Source organism: Chaetura pelagica, unplaced genomic scaffold (assembly GCF_000747805.2).
Source record: "Chaetura pelagica isolate M959 unplaced genomic scaffold, ChaPel_1.0 scaffold16, whole genome shotgun sequence".
NCBI lineage: Eukaryota > Metazoa > Chordata > Aves > Apodiformes > Apodidae > Chaetura > Chaetura pelagica.
The window spans coordinates 908,334-918,816 of NW_009953721.1; positions in this window are offsets into that span (position 1 = coordinate 908,334).

Below are 10,483 nucleotides of genomic sequence, written 5' to 3' on the forward strand. Positions count from 1 at the left end.
CTTTTTAGTAAAGTGTGACTGATTTGTAGCCCAAAATAATCCAAATTAGTAGAAGAACTGGATTTGGTAGTTGATGTGGAGCTATCAAAACTGTTGCAACACCACAGATACGTGGACCATCAAACTGAAATAGCACTGGCAAGAGAAACTAATATGGTGTTGACACAGGGGCTGACAGCAGGTGGTAGACCCCAAAATTTGCTACCTACATTTAAAATGCAAGTGATACTTGATGCTACAACAAGGGGTTTTTGGGGGGGTTTTTTGGTTGCTTTTTTGGTTTTTTGGGGGGCTTTTTGTTTGGTTGCTTTTTTTGTTGTATCTTTTTTTATTGGTGGCAGGAAAGATAGGACTCATGCTACATCTCTGGAAAAATATGGAGACTAGCTTCATCTTTGGTGGTAGGAACCACATGGTTTATTATTTTTTTTCTGCAGGACTGGCTCCTCATCCAAGGTCACATTGCACCCTTGTGATCTCCTGTGCTGGTATCAAAATGAGTGATTGATGGAAAGGGACAACTCACCTTTCTATGCCTTCATTACTACTGGATATACTGTTGTGAGATTGTAGCTTTAGTTTCTATTTGACCATTTGAGATCATTGCCTTTATGGAAGTATTTCTAATTAGCAGGAGTGGCTCCAAACATCTTCAGGAGATCATGCAGACTAGCACCAAATGTCAAACCTCATTTTTCAAATAATATCAAAACCATTTTCACCCAGTCCTTCTAAAGTTCAAGCACAATCTCTTGAACTCAGTGTAGCACAGGGCTAAGAATTATCCCTTGCCACTTCTCTGCTCCCTGGAGTGGCTTCAGAATAATGTTCCTGTGGCATACACAATGGAGATATCACACCATGCTTGTTTAGCTTTCTGACAACACCAAAACAGTCCTAGACATTTCTGTTTTCCTGATCAATTGTACTGTATGTCCAAATAAACTATATTACACCAGAAGCTGGTCTCTGCCATAAAAATGCACGCATGATGTATGTAAATACATATATATATACATTAATTTATATTCTTATCACACAGAATGAAAACATCCTGCACCATGTACATTTTACTGCTGTTAAGGTGCACTACTGCTTTGCAAGCAAAACAGTAGATCTTTCATTTGCCGGTGACATTGCACAAAGTGCTTATAATTCAGTGTTAGCTTATCAGCCGTCCAATCTCCCACTCCAGGGAATGTGTCAACCATCAAAAGGAGTGGAGGAGGTGTGCTGAATCTTAATGGCTTCTGTTTCATCAGACTCACTTTCTTAAGGACATTTAATCAATGAGGACAAGTAGTAGGCAGATTTTTAAATAAATGTGTCACTTTAGGTTAATCTGCAGTACAGCTGAATGTATTTGTTTATGCAGTTCCTCAAATATGTTCCTCTGCTGCTCAGCTGAATTCATAATCTGTAAATCAAAACATGTTTCAAGTAGTTTTAAACTAGCCCTTAAGCAATAACTTTATTTGACCTACTAGTACCTAAACCATCTAAAGTCTCAGATCCAAGGGTGTTTAATGTCAATGTTTCGTATTCAGCAGAGTTTTAAGCAAGTCCTTGGTTAAGCGAATAAAATTGGGTTTTGGTAGTTTACAGGAATCTTTTTGTGGATTGTTTTTATTTTATTTTGTTTTCTTTTTTCTGTTTTTGAAGCAGTATTTTGGGAGAAACAAAAATCAAATGTGACATGGAAAATAAAACCACAAGGATCTGCAATATTTAAGCATTGCCTCTTAGTATTGCTTATTATTAATTAACAACTAAAGCAACCATACAATAGGATAACATATACCTCGAAAAATCCTATTTACTTTTAAAACAGTAAAAACACATAAACAGATAAAATGGGTTGCACAGATATGAAGAGACATTGTTTGTGCTTGTGAAGGTGATAAGCAGCTAGTCATGAGTTCTGATTTACTATGTTAAATCCTTACTAATTAAAACACTAAAACTGTTTATCCTTCCCATCCATATATATATATATATAAAAGTTATCAGCAATTTCATGGGGGAAAAAGGGTCATACATTAGTGTACATTAATCATGTTTAGTTCATTGTAAAATGGATCTCAATGAGCCAGTGTTAGAATGATACCAATATATATTGGTGTTCAGATAAGGAAACTGACAAACTATTGGAAAAAATGGGTAGCCCATTTGTACTTCAGACTTGCACTGATGCTAGATATTGGCAAACATGCTGTGATTTACACAGATATAAAGAAGATTATAATCAAGCCTAATAGCTAGACTGCATGTTATTTGTGTTACTCAGCTGTGAGAATGTATAAGGCCTGACTGTAGTTAAAATCCCCTAGGAGACCAATGATAATTTTACCTCCATAATGACCACAGAGCTGCACTGTAATAGTGTAGAAATTATTCAGTGCTATAATAGAAAGCTTTTACCTACAATCATTTATTGAGGTCTTTGGTGGAAACACTGCAGATCGAAGCATGTGACATTGCAAAGGACATCTGTGATTACAAGAGGCTGCTTGTGTTATATAATATAAATCTCTTGAGCATGGGCATCCAACCAGAATGTGACTTTTCAGTTCATGTGAGGAGTAATTAGGTCAGCTAGAGCACACCACGTGCAGAGTAGTGAAATAAAATAAAATGCATCAATGGTTCTCATAGGGAAAACAGAAAATAGGGCTGAGGAGGTGTTACAGGTGCTGTCCAAATGTTCTTTAGATTTGAAGAGTGATTCTCACATGACCTTAGCCTGCCACAACTACTTTTTCTTCTGAGCTTTGCAGCACTAGCATTTTAAGTGTTCTTATATATATAATGGATATTTTCAAATGCATATTCCTGTGCAAATTTGTATCACAATTTCTCTCTTCTCCACTCAAAAAAAAGTTAAACTAATTCCTGTGCATCCTACTGGTAATGTACAATTATCTTTGCTAGACTGCTTTAAAGACACCAGGTAAAAAACACCTCAGCACTTTAATATGGACCTGAATGCCATGTAAATCAAACCTTTCTGTAAACTGTGCCTCAACCTCTTTAAACATTTTTCCGTGCTAGCTTTAACATCATTATGTCCCATTGTGATGAAAATGGACTTTCTGTATCCTGTGATAATGAAAATAGCCACTTTATGCAGTTTCTGTCTGCAATTATCTAGGCTATTCTCACACTCTAGAGAAATCTAAGCTAATTGCTTTGGGACTTTTGCTACATTTCCATAAATTCTTTGTTAATTTTTCATGAGAAACTGTTATTGCAGTTGGCCTTAAAGTTCCCATAGTATTCAATAATGTAAAGAAGTCATTATGAAAACATAACCAATTCACTAGTACCTCCATCAAAGCTACAATCTTTCATCTACATGTATTCTCAGGTGAGACTGAATGACTCATCTAAACCCTTCAATACCTCATTTTATATATAGATGTATAGATATCTAGGTATCTATATATCTAGATATATCTAGATATCTATGTATATAGATACATGCTTTCCTTCATCTGAGCTTACTTAAAGCAAATCTAAAAGTGGTTTTATGTGGTGCATGACCTTGTCATTACAGAACGTGAATTGAGTTTGTTTTATCTGACAGTTGGATGTGGAATTGCTTTTATACCTACCCATCAAGCCAAAGACAAAGAATTCTGTTTTAAGTGGCATTGTAAAAATAAAAATGAAGCACACTTCCAAGGGAACACTTTACAACTTGTGATGTTGTATTTGATTTATTGATTATTTTCAACTCAAAGTCACAATTTCTCTAGACTAGAAACAAAAATAAAATATGAATCTGAATCCATTGTAGTGCAATTTGTGCAGATATTCAGTGATACAAACACTATCTTCACCCTGATTGGTGCTGAGAATTTCTTATTAGAATAATTTTTTTTTCTTTTCTTACCCAGCTGGACTTCAGTACCCTGATGTACATTTTCCTCTGCAACCTTCTCTTAAGAAGGCGGCAATCATTGCTGTTAACTGCTATTAACTAGATAATACCGTAAAAACAGAGTAGAGAAAGCTGATTTTGGACAACTGCAGTTCTTTGCAGACTCTTGAAATAACAGCAGTTCTGTGTAGCTGGCTACAGCTGGTCAAGCATTCTGCAAAAAAGAATATTACTCAAATTAGGAACCAAGAACTATCAAAAGCATGGCTGAAGTGGTGTTATTGACTGTGAAATGTGTGTCACTATCTTCTTCTGCAAGCTGCAGTAGAAAGGCTTTGACTGCATTCTGAGGACAAGCTTCTGAATATAAAAAAAAAAAAAAAAAGGAAGATTTGCGTTAATTTTGGTGATGCTATGCCAATTTACACTTGCTACAACATCAGCCTCAGTGAGGTCGGTATATACAACAAAAGCATCAGTGCAGTTCACCAAGCTGGCACTTTAAAAGGCTCTTAACCATATGAAAACTGGTTGGTTCCCCCAGACCATTGAAAAACAGTACTAACAATGAAAGCATCTGCCCTATTTTCAGAGCTTATTGTATATTACAGTTTTTCACCATGTAGCTCTTTCTGTTGTGACTATAAAAAAATTGACATCTTTACAATCAGACAGATGCCGCTTTCAGTTCTGAAGCAGTTAATGTAATTTGCAGTGCAAGACAGATGTCCACAATGATTTTCCCTTGAATGTTACAGTAGAAGAAAACAGAATCAGAAGAAAACACTCTTGAGAAACAAAGGAAAATTAAAAGAATCAGGGTGAAAAAATCATCCTGAAAAGTCAGGGAAAGTCAGTATTTTTCTGGCTAGAGAATATTGCTTAGCAACATTATTTACAGAAAGCACAGGTTTTGCTGATATCAGTAGTAACCATTATAGATTAGAAATGAATCATTATTGACCAATCTTTCTCTAAGGTCCTCTAGCATCTGATTGCTGAAAAAGGCAAGGGATTGTAAGCAAACCTCAGAAATCTCTAAGGTTTGACTCAGAAACATGCTCACAAATCCCATTGCTTATCCTAAGCTTTTCTAAACCTCTTTCGTGTGATAATGAAGCAGAGGATCATTGTATGATTGGATCTCTTATTCTCTTTCAGGTAGGTGGTCTGAAATAAAAGATATCCGATACTTCTTGCAATGTTTACCTTAATCTTAAATGAATAAAAAGAAAAAATCTTAAATAAGTAAAATATTGCCCTTACTTTTTGCTTTTTCACCAGAAAGATAAAGCTGGCTTCAATCTTATGCATAGATACAGGTTTTTCACATATGTTAGTGATTATCCAGGCCTGAGGAGTATTGATTCAAGACCTGGGCTCTTCCCATACTTTCTAGGAGGTGTGGTGCTTTATTCTCTAAGAAAGTGTCTGGCATGAATGGGAATATTGGCAGCATATGACACCACCCAAGACATCTGAAGTGAATCGTGCCTTGTACTGGAGAGAGATTTACTCTATTTTAGTTCTTGTTGTGCATGCTCTGGAGCAGCACACATTCCCAGCCTCTCTGAGATTGGCAGTTTTACTACTGCTACTTTTTGAGGATTTGCTGTCACTGATGCTAATGGTAAAACAAGTGAAAGAAGCAATATGGTAGGTAGTAGGCTGAGATTTTTACTATTATGAGTCTTAACTGTTGGGTTTTTCCTTACTATAGTGGTAGTAAACAGAGTGAGTGGTATTAGGAAGCTGAGCCTTCCATCTATATGACTTCAAAAGTGCTTCAACACTATGCATCTATATTTTATCCAGAGAACTGTATGTGTATTGTTTGCCCAAGAAGTAGAGCCACCCTCACCCTGTTGGTTTTCTTCCACACAAAATGTGATTTGCTTTGAAACAGAGAGATCATTTAAAGGCCTGCCCTCAACCCAAAAGTATAAACCTATTTGAAGACTAATGATCTTAATAGCCATCTTCTTAAGGGAAGATGGTGAGTTTCTTTTCACCATCTTCCCTTCAACATCTGCTCCAAGCAGCAAATCCAGCCCCACATATTCAGAGCGGCCCAAGGAGGAAAAATGGATCCACTGTCAGGGGTGAGGGGATCTCTCAATTCATAAGGGATCCGAAGGGAAGGAAACGGCAATTATGTTTTCCACTCTAGCTGTTGGATGGATCTGAAGAGACAGGATGTTACCTCAGATTGGTTTAAACGAGGTATTAACCGAGAGTGGTGGAACAAAGATTAGTGGAAGAAATGTGGGACAGAAAATGCTGGGAATTAAAAAATACAAATAGGAATGGAGAGATAAACCCTTGCGTGTACCTGAATGTGTGTGCACATCTGTCTGCTCACATAGGATTGAGGTAGGAACCAAAGGAAAGAAAGGAAAGAGGAGTGGAAAGGTGAAAATGCAGGGAGGACTTCCAGGTCATTTTGCCTAAGAGAACAGCAACAGTTGGTGTTTCTGGTAAAAACACTGCAGGAAAACAGACTTAACTTCTGGGGACTACTTGAATTGTTTGGCCGTGTTTCTCTAAGCAAATTGTTGTTCTTTGTTTGTACATGGCAATTGCAACCGACTTTACAGTTAGTAGTCTTTTACTGGTAAAAAAAAAATTCACTTTGGATAAGTTCAGTCCAGCAGGCCAGGTTTATTTATGGTGCTTTCTTTTACGTGTCAGTTTTACTTTCTATCTTTTTGGCATATTGTTTCTCTGATATTGCCTGAACCATGATGGCAAATGAAGTGATTACACGAGCTACTGAGCTAGCTTGTTTTTTTTACCTTTTCTTTGCTTCAGTGTCTGCTAAGTAAGTGAGAGAATGACAGATGTCTGAACCATTCAGGAAAGATTATAAAGATGAGCAAACACATACGGTAAAGTAGACAAGGGTGTTTCCAGAGCCCTTAATCTTTAGTTTCATTCTATCAAACAATAAAGAGGATTATTTAGGGAATATATACACAAGGCATGCATAAAATTTTCTCTGAATCATTAGCTGGCTATGAGGTTGATTACCAAAAGCAATGCAAAAAAGCCCTTTCATTCTTACAAGAATAATTCCTTTTCTATTAGCTGACTGTATAGAAAAATTCCTAGACATACATACAGTACTGATTCCCATACAAGTAAATGCCATCCAGCACTATCACACTCCAACTAGCTCAGCTGTAAAGACAATTGTTCATTGAAAGCTTTTGGGAAGATAAAGTTCACATGCTTTCACAAAAAACAAAACAAAACAAACAACCAAAACAAAGAAAACTTTGTAAACTTTTGACTGTTAAAGCCCATTATGTATTATGTTGTTCTTTACTCTAATGAAGGATCCCACAGAATTACTGTTACAATAACAATAAAAAACACATTGCTTTACATGACGCTTCATTTGCGAATTCCCCGTGGGTAGTGCATTTCTTCCCCAAACTGAAAGAAATGAAGTGTCATGTGTATCAGCTTATTCTTCATTGCTCACATTCCTCTTTATGCTGATGAGAATTCTCCAGTACAAGAATGCAAGAATGGTAATTTACTTAAAGATACTGCGTTATGTTAAGTAGACAATGTTGCCATTATTTAGAAGCTACAGTAGAGTGTGGATGCAGTCGTGTTGATTTTATTAAAGAGGTTGTCAGGATCTATAATTCACACATCATTAACCACTTCATTAAGACTACAGCAGCTCTGTGAGCCCTAAACTTGTAACAGTTTGAAGACAATACAAGTAAATGCTCACTGGCTGAGACATGCAAGCATCTCTAGTGACTTTTCACTGGATAGTTAAAAGCCAGTACTGTATTTTAGGAAACTGTATTTTGTTTAGACTTATATGGGAAAGAAGAAGAACTGTTTCCCACAACTGTTTTTCAAACTATTAAGCATAAATGCATAAAACATGTTCACTTAGAATTTATTTTATTTAAAAACATTAGTTTGCAATGAGGTGTGCACTCTCACATCACCAATCAGAAAAAAAGGCAATCACATAACAAAATGTACAGTCATTTAATTATTTTCATACAGCTTAGGTTTGCTTTACTGGAATATAAAATAGCCTGTGTGCTGAAACAATGTGAAGCAGAATTCTAACAGACATGATCAATGTGAATTATATTTATTAAAGAATTTAGAATTAATGGAGCATTAATTATACAGAGAATATTTTTAGTTTTCTATTGCTTTCTCCAAGTCCTTCTATATTTCCATTCTACTGTACCCAGGCTGCTATGTTTCCTTTCCCTTCTTCTTTTTCAGCAGACACCTCCTACATGCTTCATTTAGAACTACCAACTCAGACATAAACACATAGCATGGATTTTGAGATGCCCTTTGGAGCCTGATACTATCGATGATGCAGAGCTGGCTGTGGAAGCCTCCTGGGTGGGATGCGTGTGCAGCACCCACACAGGACCAACCAGCTCTTCTTTCCCCTCTTTTTTCCCTAACCTTTCTGCCTCTGTCCATTGCCCCCCTGTTGCATGGTCACTGCAGGGAATGGATCCAGTGGCCAGGTGTTGCCAGCTTTGGCTGAGCCACCCCTGATACCTCCTCCCTCACAAGAGATCTTTGATACCAGGGCCCCATTTGTATCCTGCAAACGCATCACCACTGACAGGGAAGGAGCTTTTCTGTTGTTGCCAGTAACCACACATTCCCAGCCTTCCCCACCTCAAGGGCTGCAAACACAGATTGCTGGAAAAGACATACCAGCCATCCCTCCTTCCATGCAAAAGGACTTTGTGCACTTTGCTCTATAGGGTCCCTGTGAAGATCCTGCTCCTTCACGCCTTGCATCTCAGGACACTCCGGTGACTCTGCCCCTCAGCCATCCCTGGAGCTGTCCTGCCTCAGGGCCACAAAGCCATGGGGCAGACACTGGGCTGGGGCAGAGCTGTTGTTCACCACCATCAGTTCTCCAAGCATAAGTGTCCAGCAGGTTTGTAGCAGCATTTCTGGTGCCTAGTATCTTGTGCTGGGGCTTTCTAGCAACAGCAGCCCAGCACCCCTAAGCTAGTGTTCAGCCCAACCTACAGGTATTTTCTAAAAGATAGAAAACCCAAATCTCCTTTCCTTGCAAAAAAGCTTTCCTAGCCAAAACTATGCTGAAGGCTGCTAAGGGCTGGTAGTCTTGTGTGGGGCTCAGACCACTGCTAGCATTAGGGTTAGGGTCAAGAGAAGAGCAAGCCCAAAACTACAGTAGAAGTCGAGCTGCAAATGGGCTACAAAAAGAAACTAAGAGGTGCCTGGCAGTCACACTTTTCACAGGTTTTTATCATCCACTTTTTGAAGGCTACTAAATAAAATAAATAGAATGATACTGTATACATTCTTATCAGCCTAGCAGCACTATGCAAAGCATAACTGATTGATGTTACCCAAAAAGTCCATTTGAGTTTTTCTAACTTAACTCTTTGTGGCTTTACTGACAATTTAAATAGCATAGTTGTTGCCAGGACCAACCAGCTCTTCTTTCCCCTCTTTTTTCCCTAACCTTTCTGCCTCTGTCCATTGCCCCCCTGTTGCATGGTCACTGCAGGGAATGGATCCAGTGGCCAGGTGTTGCCAGCTTTGGCTGAGCCACCCCTGATACCTCCTCCCTCACAAGAGATCTTTGATACCAGGGCCCCATTTGTATCCTGCAAACGCATCACCACTGACAGGGAAGGAGCTTTTCTGTTGTTGCCAGTAACCACACATTCCCAGCCTTCCCCACCTCAAGGGCTGCAAACACAGATTGCTGGAAAAGACATACCAGCCATCCCTCCTTCCATGCAAAAGGACTTTGTGCACTTTGCTCTATAGGGTCCCTGTGAAGATCCTGCTCCTTCACGCCTTGCATCTCAGGACACTCCGGTGACTCTGCCCCTCAGCCATCCCTGGAGCTGTCCTGCCTCAGGGCCACAAAGCCATGGGGCAGACACTGGGCTGGGGCAGAGCTGTTGTTCACCACCATCAGTTCTCCAAGCATAAGTGTCCAGCAGGTTTGTAGCAGCATTTCTGGTGCCTAGTATCTTGTGCTGGGGCTTTCTAGCAACAGCAGCCCAGCACCCCTAAGCTAGTGTTCAGCCCAACCTACAGGTATTTTCTAAAAGATAGAAAACCCAAATCTCCTTTCCTTGCAAAAAAGCTTTCCTAGCCAAAACTATGCTGAAGGCTGCTAAGGGCTGGTAGTCTTGTGTGGGGCTCAGACCACTGCTAGCATTAGGGTTAGGGTCAAGAGAAGAGCAAGCCCAAAACTACAGTAGAAGTCGAGCTGCAAATGGGCTACAAAAAGAAACTAAGAGGTGCCTGGCAGTCACACTTTTCACAGGTTTTTATCATCCACTTTTTGAAGGCTACTAAATAAAATAAATAGAATGATACTGTATACATTCTTATCAGCCTAGCAGCACTATGCAAAGCATAACTGATTGATGTTACCCAAAAAGTCCATTTGAGTTTTTCTAACTTAACTCTTTGTGGCTTTACTGACAATTTAAATAGCATAGTTGTTGCCATGCAGTAAATCTCTAGGTAAATGTACGGTCAGCAAACATATTGTACCTTCTTAGAAAAAATGTGTGTGTATTTATATTAACATTTTTGTAG